Source organism: Mastigoproctus giganteus, chromosome 5 (assembly GCF_048544385.1).
Source record: "Mastigoproctus giganteus isolate SK-2022 chromosome 5, ASM4854438v1, whole genome shotgun sequence".
NCBI classification, from domain to species: Eukaryota; Metazoa; Arthropoda; class Arachnida; order Uropygi; family Thelyphonidae; genus Mastigoproctus; species Mastigoproctus giganteus.
The window spans coordinates 229,212,528-229,226,165 of NC_143579.1; positions in this window are offsets into that span (position 1 = coordinate 229,212,528).

Genomic DNA, 13,638 nt, shown 5'->3' on the forward strand with positions numbered 1-13,638 from the left:
TACAATGATTGCCTGTACACTACCCACTGAAGAAAAATGCATCTGATGTGGAAATATGCAAAGCAGTTGTTCTATAATGTGAAAAGTGGTAGCATCATTTATTACCTGACCTACCTTTATGAGATGCTTGCTTTGGAGATATAAGAAACTTGGTAAAAAAAAGACTCGGTTTGAATCCATCTCAATTAAATGGGAAGAACCTTTACTGCCTTTTTTCTCAACATAGCAGGGTTATTCAGTCTTAGTTGATGTTTGCATGATTTTGTCTCTTGGATACTTATTTTTTCACCAAACAAGCCCATAACCGACGAATACACACTCTTTAACAGATACAATATACTGATGTCTCATAGCCTTAGTTTCTTTGAAGCTAAACACGCAAACAACACAGTATTCTGATATATCTTCAGAAATACAAAGTATATCTGAGAATTAAAAACATTGTAATAATTAAAAATTCTAAAAGTAAATGAAACCGTTCTAGCAAAGTTATACAAATGCAATTCTGTATAAAAGATTCTTTCGATAAATCATGCCTGAGAACCCACAGCAAAAATCTAGATTTCCTGCTGCGTAAATGGTATCGACAGAGTTGGGTGCAAAAACACCCATACAGCAATATGTTTCTGCTGCTTGTATTTGTAATAGGGCTCTGTTAAACGCTGTCGTTGTTGTAGGGTTTTAGGAGCATCAGCGACTAAGTCCATATTGCTCCTTGTATTATTGTCTGTAAATTGAGTGGGTTCTCAAGCCGATTTTCTATTTGCTGAACGAAAAACCCGAGTTTCCGAGAGAAAAAAACCCATGCTATATTCGCCTGAGACGGACTAACTCAGCCACGTTGTGAAAAAGGCCCATAAAAATTCCTCCAGTCATCCCGGGTTTCGAACTCAGGTCTTTTCTATCGTGTGTATGGAGGACGGCGAATTTATGAGGGCTCTGTTAAACAACTCGTTCATAATTCATTTTCAGGAATTACTGTATTTCTATAATATTGGTAAAGACAGACCATAAGCGATTCATAATAGCTTTGTGTCCATTAGGAGCCATACGCAAATAACGTGAAGTGTTTGAACTTTTTTTAAATATGTCCCCCTTCCCCCTGTTTCCTCCAACGCTTCGTAACAGCATCTTTAACCCTTCCACTCAGAGTGGTCCTGCAGAAATTCGACAGGGATTTTATATATAGATATATAAAAATTTGCGATTTAATTGAATGTGAATAATACTAATTATACGTGATTTGTTTAAGTGATTTCATTATGTAAAAAAAGTATTGGAAAAAAAAAAAAGTTAAACTTCACTTCCACGCAACAGAACTACTTAATAATTGGAGACATTTCTGGATTCCTTAAAGAATCCTGCCATCTAGCTTAACCAGGAACTAGTTGGTGGCTATCCCTAACTTTTTACTGCAGATGACTATAGTCTTTCGTGAAATGTTGGACACTACCATCCAACTCTTTCTTATATTTCAACAAAATTACAGACATTTTTTATAATGTTTTATTTTCGATATTTATGAAGCTATTTTGTTGGTCCACAATGCCACCGCTCCAACCCCATTATTAAGAACTGGTTCAATTCAAGTAACATTCATGAGATTGCTAATCCTTTCAACGCGGCGGATGATAACATTTTACTTACCTCTCCACTGTCCTTGCTGTAACACGGTGGTTACAATCTGCTTTCTTCCATTATTTGGAAAAGACTTGGGATTGATTCCTCATTAAGATGTGAGAAAACATTTTATGGGCTGTTTTTCACAATGTCGCTGTTATTCGGTTTTCAGTAAGGGTTGCTCGTCTCCTTCCTCTGGACAGTCACGTTTTTCATCTAGCAAAATAGGCGAACCGACCACAGAGAGCACACAACTTACATGCGCGATACACTGATGCCTCACAGCCTCAGTTGCTTTGGTGCAAAAAGAAAACAACTTTTCCTCTTCTCCAATTGTGACTTTAAAAGAGTCGTTTCCTTCGCGGGTTATGTCCTTTATGATATAACTACTAATTAAAACATTATTTAATTGCGATTATTAATATAAATTTTTATTATTTTATTTTATTATTGTTATCGATTGTGAATAATCGCGGTATAATTAGACTCCTTAAGATCATTTCACACTGGAATCTACAGATTGAAAAAAATATATCAAGATGTACTTCTCCCTAATCCTGCTTGGGCTGCAGTTATTGGTCAAATACGATAGTTATATCAGTCAGTGGGGTAAGCATTCTTTGGCAAGCTTAAATATAATACACCTTCGTGTTATCCACACGCAAAGTTATGCTGATTATAATCAGGTATTCACTAATAGTTCAAAATCAGACAAGACAGTAGGTGCAGTCTTACCTGCTTTCATTGTTTCTGGTTATCTACCAACAGAGTTCAGCAATTTACCTGCAGAACTTTTTGCGATCTACCTAGCTCTTAAGCGCCTAGATTCACCAGCACACAGCATGCCATCTATATACTTTTGTCATGGCGCAATGTAACACTGTCGTTTTTGCGCCATAAAAAAAACCAAAAACCAAACCAAACCAGCTATACAGATTCTATAAGCTTTGTCAACTCAATGCAGAAAGAAACACAGTCACCATCTCCAGTCTGCGCAAGTAGCACAGTGGTATCGTCACCGTCCTCCCCCCACCGGGTGGTAAAAGCCCGGGTTCGAATCCCGTCGATGACGCGAGGAACTTTAATGGGCTTTTTTTTTCATTCCGTGGGTGAGTTAGTCGATCTCAGGCTTAGATAGCAAGGTTTCCCCCCCTAGAAACTGGGGATTTTCTTCCAACAAAACAGACAAATCGACCATAGAACACACGCAATTAACAGACATAAGACACACAGCACGGCAGATGAATTTAATTATTGGGATGGCCAAAAAATAATAGTTATCATTCCCTGCCGAAATGAATCAGATCCAAACTAATCTAACTACAACAGAAACAAATACAGTGGTATTCTGCTGGATCTCAGCTCATTGTAAAATACTCGGAAATGAAAACGCAGATCAAGCAGCAAAACAACCAATAAATTCAAATGCAATTGATATGAAGATACCCCTGCAAGACTACAAAACCATTAAAAAAAAAAAAAAAAAAATTTCTGTTTATACTCCGGCACGACAACCAAGTCAGTAGAGTTTACAATAAATCGTCAATACAAATATTTATCGTATTATACGAAAAGCCTACTACTTCCAATGGAAAAATATATGGCAAGAACATAGCAACAATAAATTTATGGAAATTAAGACCCAGCCATCCTTCTGAACTTCTAGCACCAGGAAAGTAAGAAAAGAAGTGGTCCTTCCAAGGGCACGCATTGGACACTCTCATATAACTCATCGTTACCATCTCAGAAGCAAAGGCCCTTCATGGTGTACTCACTGCCATAATGTTCTCACAGTGAAACATATTTTACTTGACTGCTCGTATTATCAACAGGAAAGGCTAGAAATATTTTATCTCACAGAAGTTTACAGGAGCCTATCACAATAAAGAACACATTGGGAGATGAAGCAAACCTAGATGAATTTTTTTACCTTTCTAAAGCAGATAAGGATATTCTCTCACCTCTAAAAACTTACAAATTTAAAACTATTATATTAATAATTTTAAAGGTAGAATATGGCCGCTGTAACCCTTAGCTAAAACCTTAAACAACAACAACAACCCTAGGGCTCACATCTGGTGAGTATGGGACTGGCACGCCCAGGGTTCTGAGCTGGATATCATCATTCTTCTCTTTCTTGGTGATTCTCTTCTCTCTCTCTCTGGGTAACTCGGGAATTTTTTTTTTTTTTTTTTTTTTGGCTGGTGCAGCAAAAGCCTCAGGTTTCCTTGCACCACATAGCTAATAATAACAACAACAACAACAACAACAGTGTATTTTGTTGGTATTTTACCTTCTCCTTTCGTTGTGTAATTTGTAAATGGCTCCTTAACATATAAATTGATGTTTGTGACAAACTGAGTTCATTGGGCAGATATAAGAAAAGAATATATAATTTACGTTATACTAAACACTGAAAATAAACTTAAAAAATATTGTATGTGGTTTGTGTAAAGATATGAAATTGTTAGTATTTCTGACCAAAGCCTTTTCAGTCGTAATGCCGGTAAAAAAAAAAAAAAAACAGCCGCTTATGGTGTATAAGGTGACTTTAATTGTGTTTTAAGCGGCAAAGCAAATAAGGCTATGAGGAGTCAGTATATTGTGTCCCTAATTGCGTATAGTTTGATTAGTGGCTTTTGCTGGACCAAAAACCTGCGTATCCTGGAGAAAAGACCATGCATCCCGCACCCGAGACAGACACCATACTTTTCTAGGGGGTGAGTGATATAAAATATAACATTGTTGATGAGTATGTGATTGACAGCAATTGAAAATTAAGCAACAATTTATCTTGACTTTTTAACCCACCAGCCTTTATATAATACGGTAGTTTACGATATTAATTTTTTTTCTACCATATAATAGCATACAGTATTTGTTCCAATTTACCCAGGCTCTGTTGGAGGGAGGGGATTTACCCCTTCTGGAACCAACGCTGTGTGCCAGCTATTATTGAAACGGTCCCTAGTCACAAATAAAAACTTGAGGAACACTAAACAGACCCAAGCCACTTCTGATTTTCATCCGACAGGACATGATACCACTGAAGTTAATGCATTTAAACTCAGCTGAATTGGAATTTCCCTGAAGTTTATAATCGGTATGATTGCCCTTGTGACAGGGTGGGACAAGTGCTTGAATATGTTTGTGACTCTCAAAAGTAGTGTAGAAATTTGTCAGTTCAATGATTTTCACAAAAAAATCTCTTACCGTGCTTTTTGACAGCTCTGATAAAAAAAACCAAAAAAAAAAAAAAAAAAAACAAGGAGCTGCAAATTACTCTTTCAGTAATGAAAAAATAGATCTACTGATGTTCGTTTATAAATGATGAATTAAAATTTAATAAAAAATGTTTACTTACGTTTGGAAAAAAAAAAAAAAAAACAGAATATGATACTTTTTTGATAATAATACTGCCAATAAATAAAAAAAATTGAAATTAAAAGTGCCAATACCATGTAGTATTGTTTTAAGAATTTCAACAGCCAGCCATTGATGCTTCTGGTTCCCATTATTGTGCTCTTGTCAGCACTTACACATGGATGCTGCTTCATAGTTTTTATGATAAAAAAAAAGAACTTGGTAGTTAGGGCTCATGAAAATGATTTTAAAAGTGCATGTAAACTTTCAAAATCAGTTTTGTGCACCTTAACTGTCTTTGTTTTAACAATAAAAAAAAATTGTTTATGCTGTGATCACATAAGTTTTTCATGAAGTCTTATATTATAGCTTTGTCAAACCATGTAGATTTGAACATGCAAAGAGAGTAACTGTACTTTTAATTTTAACTACACAGTTATAGTTCTGCCTTATGGTTAGCAGGGCCGGCTTTAGGGTAAGTCTGGGTGGATTAATTTTACCAATTTGTGCCAAGGTTTAGGTGGTGTTGCCACCTAAACCTTGACACAAATTGCATTAGCATTAGCATTAGTAGAGGCATTTGATGCAAGAAAGCAAGCTTATGCAGCATCAGCCAAAAAAAAAAAAAAAAAACCCACTTCCACTTCACCCCTCTGTTCGTTCAAAATACCTGTCCAGCTGAGCCTTAAACTTATTTAGGCTATCAACCTCCACCACAAGGGATGGAAGTCTGTTCCACCAACCAACCACCCGCTGGCTAAAGGCAAATTTCCGCACGTCTATCCTACATCTGTCTTTCCCCAATTTGAATTTATGCCCTCTCAGGTGATTTTTCTGAGCTAGAGGAAGAATCCCATCAGCATTGAGCATGCTTAAACCATTCAAGGCTTTATACACCTCTATCAGATCACCTCGCTGGTGCCTAGTCTCCAGACACTGTAATTTGCAAAACTTAAGCCTTTCTTCGTAAGAGCACCCCTTTGTTCCATTCACTAATCTTGTTGCCCTTCTCTGTACTCGTTCCAGCAGCTCTACATCCTTCTTGAAATGAGGCCTCCAGACCTGTATACAGTACTCTAGGTGTGGCCTGACCATCGCCTTATACAATGGAATAATCACCTCCTTATCCCTGCTGGAAAAATTCCTGTATATCATTGACAATACTCCATGAGCTACTCTTGCAGCCCATCTGCACTGCTCAGAGAACTTCATATCTGCCTGCACAACCACCCCCAAGTCCCTTTCATTCTCTACCACTGTCAGTGTAGTACCACAGAGTTGATACGTTGCTCTGGGGTTGCTGTTTCCCATGTGTAGTACTTTACATTTATCAATGTTAAACTTCATTTGCCACCTCTCAGCCCATCTGCTCAACCTTTCCAGATCCTGTTGCAGCAGCATAGTGTCAGTAGTGTCCTTGACAACCCTGCCAACCTTTGTATCGTCTGCAAACTTGGACATTAAGCCCGATATACCATCATCAATATCATTTATAAATACAGAAACAATAATGGACCCAACACTGAGCCCTGAGGGACTCCACTAATAACATCAGTCCACGATGAGCAGTGTCCATTGATTACCACTCTCTGTCTTCTCCCCCTCAACCACCCCTTTATCCATAGCAGCAATTTGCCTCCAATGTCACACTGCTCCAATTTGTGTAGCAGTCTTCCATGTGCAACAGTATCAAAAGCCTTTCTAAGATCCAAGTATATAATATCAAAGTTATTCCCTGCATCCAGTTCTTTTGTGACTGCATCATAGTATCCAATCAAGTTGGTCAGGCAAGACTTCCCCTTAACAAAACCATGCTGTGTCTGAGCTATAACTGAAGTCTTGTCTAAATGATCCTGCAGTGCTTCTTTAACCAGTGCCTCCATTAATTTTCCTGGAACAGAAGTTAAGCTCACAGGTCTATAATTACTTGTGTCAGCCTTTGATCCTCCTTTGTGAATTGGGGTCACATTTGCACATTTCCAGTCTATGGGTACCTCCCCTGAGTCCAAGGAAGCTCTCATAATTATGGCTAAGGGTTTGCTTACTTCCTTTGTTGCCTCCTTTAATATAACTGGATAGATCCCATCCACCCCGGGTGCCTTTCTTGTGTTTATCTTCAACAGTTTCTCCTCCACTTTACTCCCAGTTATTTCAAGATTCTGTAGCTTACTGCTAGAGTTGAATACACCTCTGGCATTCCCCTCGCTGAATAACTCCTCATGTGTGAATGTCGATGCAAAATATTCATTTAGTTTGTTAGCTACCTGAGCAGGATCATCAACACTTGACCCATCAATATCAAGTGGACCAATCTGATTCATCCCCTTCCTTCTAGAGTTTACATAAGTAAAGAACTCTTTGCTGTTTTTCTTTGCATCCCTTGCCAAGGATTTCTCGTAATCTGCCTTCGCCTGCCTAACCTCCTTTGTAACTTGGTTGCATATCAACTTGTATCTATCATAGGCTTCTGTGTCATGTGTTAATTTGTATGTATCCCATGCATTTTTCTTCTCTGCCAATTGGTAAAATTGATCATTCTAAAAAATAAATCTTTGCATTGGCGGAAGGGGGTGCCATCACTCAAACTGGCCTAGGGGCACTTATACCCCTGAGCCAGTCCTGATGGTTGGTTTATATTTTTGTGTGTGTCAGGCTCAGTTAACAGGGGCTAAAGACTGAGCTAAATCAATAAAATTTTTTTTATTTTATTTAATTGGTTGGAATTTAAGGAGGGACTCCTTCTCCCATTCTTGCTGTTTTTGGATATCAGAAGACATAAGTGCAACAGAGTAATAAAAGATCGTGAAATTAGTGTTTGAAGCATACCTGTAATAGCCCAGTTACCAAGTACGTCTGTGTGAGAAATAAATCATCAAGATAACACCTTTATTGATGGATGCTTAATGGATTTAACAACAGGCCGTGCAGTTAAGGTGCATTGGCAACAGAAGTTGTGTTATTAGTATTAGCATTAGTAGTGGTATATGATGCAAGAAAGGAAGCTTATACAGCATCATCAAAAAAAAGGTGGGGGGGGGGGAAGAAAACCCACTTCCCATTCACCTCTCCATCAGCTTCAAAAGTTTGTCCAGTTCTTCCTTGAATTTATTTAAGCTATAAACTTCCACAACAGATGGAAATTTGTTCCGGCAATCAACCACTTGCTGGCTAAAGGCAAATTTCTGCACATCTATGCCAAACATACCACAGATTAGAAGCCAGGGGTAAAGAAAAATATAAGGGCTGAAATTTAATATCTGGTACCATTGGGCATGGCAGACGAACAGTCAAAGTGGATGTTATTATTGGTTCTGGCGAAGTGAAAGATGTGATTGCTAGCCACTGTGCGTGGCTTATGAACTAAAGGATGTCATTGTTCCTCCCTTACGTGATATGTGATGTGCTACAGGGAAATGCTACATGAAGGATATGAACTGATAATAATATTTGCAATTAGGACAAAAACATTATAGGGAGGGTCATGTCTTCAAACGACTTTCATTTTTGTTTAGTGAAAAAAGGTTAGTTTTTTTACGTGACATCAGGATAGATTCAAGCAAAAGAAGCAGCACATCATTCATTTCGACTTTTGTTGGCCATGCCCAGGGGTACCAGACACTAACTTTTTACCAATACTAAAATAAACACAAAGCAACCATACAATGTATGCAATTTGCAAGCAGTACTCATGCCTCTTAGCCCTAGTTTCCTTATTCCAAATAGTATTAGTAGTGAAAATGAAGCAAGAAAGCAAAGCTTATAAATATCAGTCAAAAAAAAAAAAAAAACTTCCCACATTACATGTTTCTTCCCTCCGCTAATTTGTTTAGTTCTTCCTTGAATTTATTCAAACTATCCACTTCCACAACAACCAACCGCTCACTGGATGAAGAGAAACTTCCTCACATCTACCCTGCAACCATCGACCACCAAATACGGAGGATGAGGAAAGGTCAGGGAATGACCACTGCATATCCCCGGAGCAATATGGCCTTAGTTGCTAATGCACCTAAAAACCAAACAACAACCAACCAACCTGCAACCATCTTTCCTCAATTTAAATTTATGCACCCTTGTGTGCAGTGTGAGCAAGAGGAAGAGTGCTATCAGCATTGAGATTGCTCAGTCCATTCAAAGCTTTAAATGCCGCAATCAGATCACCACACAGGTACAGCGGGATAATTATCTTCATAACTCTATTAAAAAAATTCATATCATTCACAAACTTTGCTCCCCAGACCTATACTGTGTACAGGTCTGGAGGCTGCATTTTAGGAAGGATGTAGAGTTGCTAGAACAAGTACAAAGGAGGGCAACAAGGTTGGTGAGGGGAACAAAGGGGTTCTCTTACCAAGGTAGGCTTAAGTTCTGCAAATTGCAGCTTCCGGAGACTAGGCACCTTCAAGGTGATCTGATTGAGGTGTATAAGGCCTTGAACAGGTTGAGCAAGCTCAGTGCTGATGAGATTATTCCTCTTGCTCAGATTACGAACGTGAGGGGACATAGATTCAAATTCAGGAAGGACAGTTATAGAAAAGATGTGTGGAAATTTGCCTTTAGCCAGCAAGTACTTGATTACTGGAACAGACTTCCATCCCTTGTTGGAAAGTTGATAGCTTAAATAAATTTAAGGCTGAGCTAGACAGGCACTTGGAGTGAATGAATGGGTGAAATGGGAAGGTTTTTTTTTTGGCTGATGCTGCATAAACTTGCTTTCCTGCATTGTATGCCTCAATTAATGCTAATGCTACTGCTAATTTGAAAGTGTCTGCAATTCTGCACAGACACAATAGGAAGTAGTACATGACAAGAGCCTTGTCAATCAATTTAGCCCTGGAGAGATTGTGCAAGGCTCAAGGGGTAGAATTTTTCTCAGCTTGGTCTGTGCTTGTTAACAGGATTGACTGCTTCTACATGGATGGGATACACTTAAATAGAAGAGGTGCAAGAGTGTTTGCTGATGCTATCGATGCTATGTTAAGTCAGTCGGAAAACTGCTAGCTTTGGGGGATTAACAGTAGCCGCAGGCAAACGTGAAAGTATTTCTTGCGCTGCTTCTATTAGAATGAAGTGGCTTGGAGGGTGGGATGCTGGGGATTTCAGGGACTGGTGGGAGTCATTATAGAACAAATAAATACATGGGATGTGTTAGAGTAAGAACAGGTGCATGTATACCAATGCTAGGAGTATAGTAAATAAATTTAACGAATTTGAGGTGCTGGTGAAGATATCAAAGGCAGATATTGTTGGCATATCAGAGACGTGATGTTACACAGAGATAAGGAATGCAGAATTGGAATATGGAGAGTACAATGTGTACAGAAAGGGTAGACAGAATAGAAAGGGTGGAGGGTTCAGGCTGTTAGTTAAGAAACACAAAATCTAAGGAAGTGCATCCAGTATGTCATGGGTGGACAGTGCAATGTTGACTCAGTTTGGTGTGACATAAGCACTGGAAAAGCAAAATTGAGAATAGGAGTGTGTTATAGGCCTAATGACTCTGATGAGTACAATGAACAACTGTACAGAGAAATACAGTGGGCCAGTAAATCAGCTTGTCTTATAATCGGAGATTTTAAATTCTCAGATATTGACTGGAACTTGTGAGTTGGTCATGCGCACACTAGCAAGGCTTTTGTGGATTTATTGGATGAGTGTTTTCTACAGTAGCATGTTCATTAGGCAACTAGAGGGAGTAATACTCTTGATCTGATTATCAGCAATGATTCTTCATGTATTAAGAATCTGCAGATAAAGCAACTGTTAGGTGGCAATGACCACAGTGTGCTGATGTGGGATTTACTCAAAGATGTAACTACCATCAGCAGTAAAGGGAAGAAGGGTTTTTGTTTTTGTAAAGGTGACTAAAGTAGTCTCAGACAATTTTTAAATTCTATACATCGGGATCAACTGATGATGTTACCAACAGTAAATTCTAAATGGGAAGCATTCAAGGAAGTAATCTTGGAAGCTACTAGGCTTTTTGTTCTAACTAAGAAATACTGTTGAAGGTTTAGGCCTAAATAGATATGAGATGAACTAATGAGACTCGTGGCAGAGAAGAAGAATGCATGGGATGCATATAAATTATCAGATTACACAGAAGCCTAGGGTAGATATAAACTGGTCTGTTATCAAGTCACGAAGGAGGTTAGGCAGGTGAAGGCAGAATATGAGAAACCTTTGGCAAAGGATGCAAAGAGTAACAGCAAAGAGTTCATTACTTATATAAATTCTAGAAGGAAGGGGATGAATCAGATTGGTCCACTTGATATCGATGGTTTGGCAGATGATCTTGCTCAAGTAGCTGACAAACTGAATGGGTATTTTTGCATCCACATTCACACATGAGGAAGTCTGTAGGGAAGTGGAGGCCAGAAGCTTATCAAACTCTAGCAGGGAGCTAAATGATTTAGTATTAACTGCGAGCAAAGTGGTAGAGAGATTGTTGAAATTGCACATAAAAAAGGTACCTGGGGTCAATGGGATCTATCCAGTTATATTAGAGGCAGCAAAGGAAGTAAGCATACCCTTAACAATAATTATTAAATCTTCCTTTGACCTAGGGAAGGTCCTCAATAATTGGAGATGTGCAAATGTGTCCCCAGTTCACAAAGGGGGATCAGAGGTTGAGTTTAACTCCTGTTAGTTTAACTTCTGTTCCAGGGAAATTAATGGAGGCACTGGTTAAAGCAGCACTGCAGCATCATCTAGACAAGACTGCAGTTATAGTTCAGACTCAGCATGGATTTGTTAAGGAGAAGTCTTGTATAACAAATTTGATTGGATATTATGATGTGGTCACAAAGGAACTGGATGCAAAAAATAATTTTGATATCATATACTTGGATTTTAGGAAAGCTTTTGATAGTTTCACATGGAAGAGTACTGTACTAATTGGGGCATTGTGGCATTAAGGGCAATTGCTACAATGGATAAAAGGATGGTTGACTGGGAGAAGACAGAGAGTGGTAATCAATGGATACTGCTCTTCGTGGACTAATGTTCTTAGTGGAATCCCTCAGAGTTTGGTGTTGGATCCAGTGTTGTTTTCTGTATTTATCAACGATATTGATGAAGGTATATCAGGTTTAATGTCTAAGTTTGCAGATGATACGAGGTTGGCAGGGTTGTTAATGACAGTAATGATAGTATACTACTGCAACTGGATCTAGAAAAGTTGAGCAGATGGGTAGAGAGGTGGCAACTGAAGTTTAATATTGACAAATGTAAAGTACTGCATATGAGTAGCAGTAACTCCAGAGTAATGCACCAACTGTGTAGTGCTACACTCAGGGTAGTGAGAATGAAAAGGGTCTGGGTGTAATTGTGCAATCAGATAAGAAGCTTTTTGAGCAGTGCAGGCAGGCTGCAAGAATAGCTCATGGTGTTTTGTTAATGATATACAGAAATTTTGCTAGCAGTCATAAGGATGTGATTGTCCCCTTGTATAAGGCAATGGTCAGGCCACATCTTGAGTACTGCATGCAGGTCTTGAGGCCTCATTTTAGGAAGGATGTAAAGCTGCTGGAATGAGTATAGAGAATGGCAATGAGATTAGTGAGTGGAACAAAGGATTGCTGTTACGAAGAAAGACTTAAGTTCTGCAAATTGCAGCGTCTGGAGACTAGGAACCTGAGACGTGATCTAATTGTGGTGTACAGTGCCTTGAATGGTTTGAGCAAGCTCAATGCTAAAGGGATTCTTTCTCTTGCTCAGATTACTCATTTGAGGAGACATCAATTCAAACTGAGGAAACACAATTGTAGAATAGATGTGTGGAAATTTGCCTTTAGCCAGCGGGTGGTTGATAGTTGTAACAAACTTCCACCTGTTGTAGTGGAGGTTGAAAACTTAAATTCAAAAGTTCAGGGCAGAACTAGACAAGTGTTTGGTGTGAGTGGATGGGTGAAATGGGAAGGTTTTTTTTTTTTGCTGATGCTATATAAGCTTGCTTTCTTGCTTCATATATGTCTACTAATAATACATGCAAGTATACATGCACCTGTTCTTACTGTTAGTTACCCTAACACAGCCCATGTATTTATTTGTCATGGTGACACCCAGCAGTTGTTGAAATCCCCAGCAACTTGCTTTCCAGATTGCTGCTCATTGAATGAGCAGCAGCCTGGAACAGCCATTAAAAGCCATGCAAGAATCACTTCCACCTCTACCTGCAGCTACTGTTAATCTATTAGTCTGTGAATCCACCCAAGCTAGCAGTTTTCCAACCCACCTAATTCTGTCTGGTAGTATCAGCAAATATTCTTGCACCCTTTCTATTTAAGTGTATCCCATCCCTGTAGAAGCAATCTCTCCTGTTAACAATGCTGGGAAAAATTCTACCCCATGAGCCTTGCCCAATCTCTCCAGGGCTGAATTCATTGACAAGGCTCTCATCATATACTCCCTCCAATTTGTTTGGGGCAGAATGGCAGACACTTTCAATTTTAACATTAACTTGTACTTGTTAAGTAAGGCTTTTAGAGATATATATTGGGGGAGTGAGAGTAATGCCTATCTGCTAAATCTGATTGTCCATTTAACTTGAAAGAAATACTTGTAGTTGGCAAAGTTGCCACAATGCTATGAAAAAGATGTGTGAAATACAAACATTGTGTTGTGGTACTGTAATGTTGCTGCACTTGTTGCATG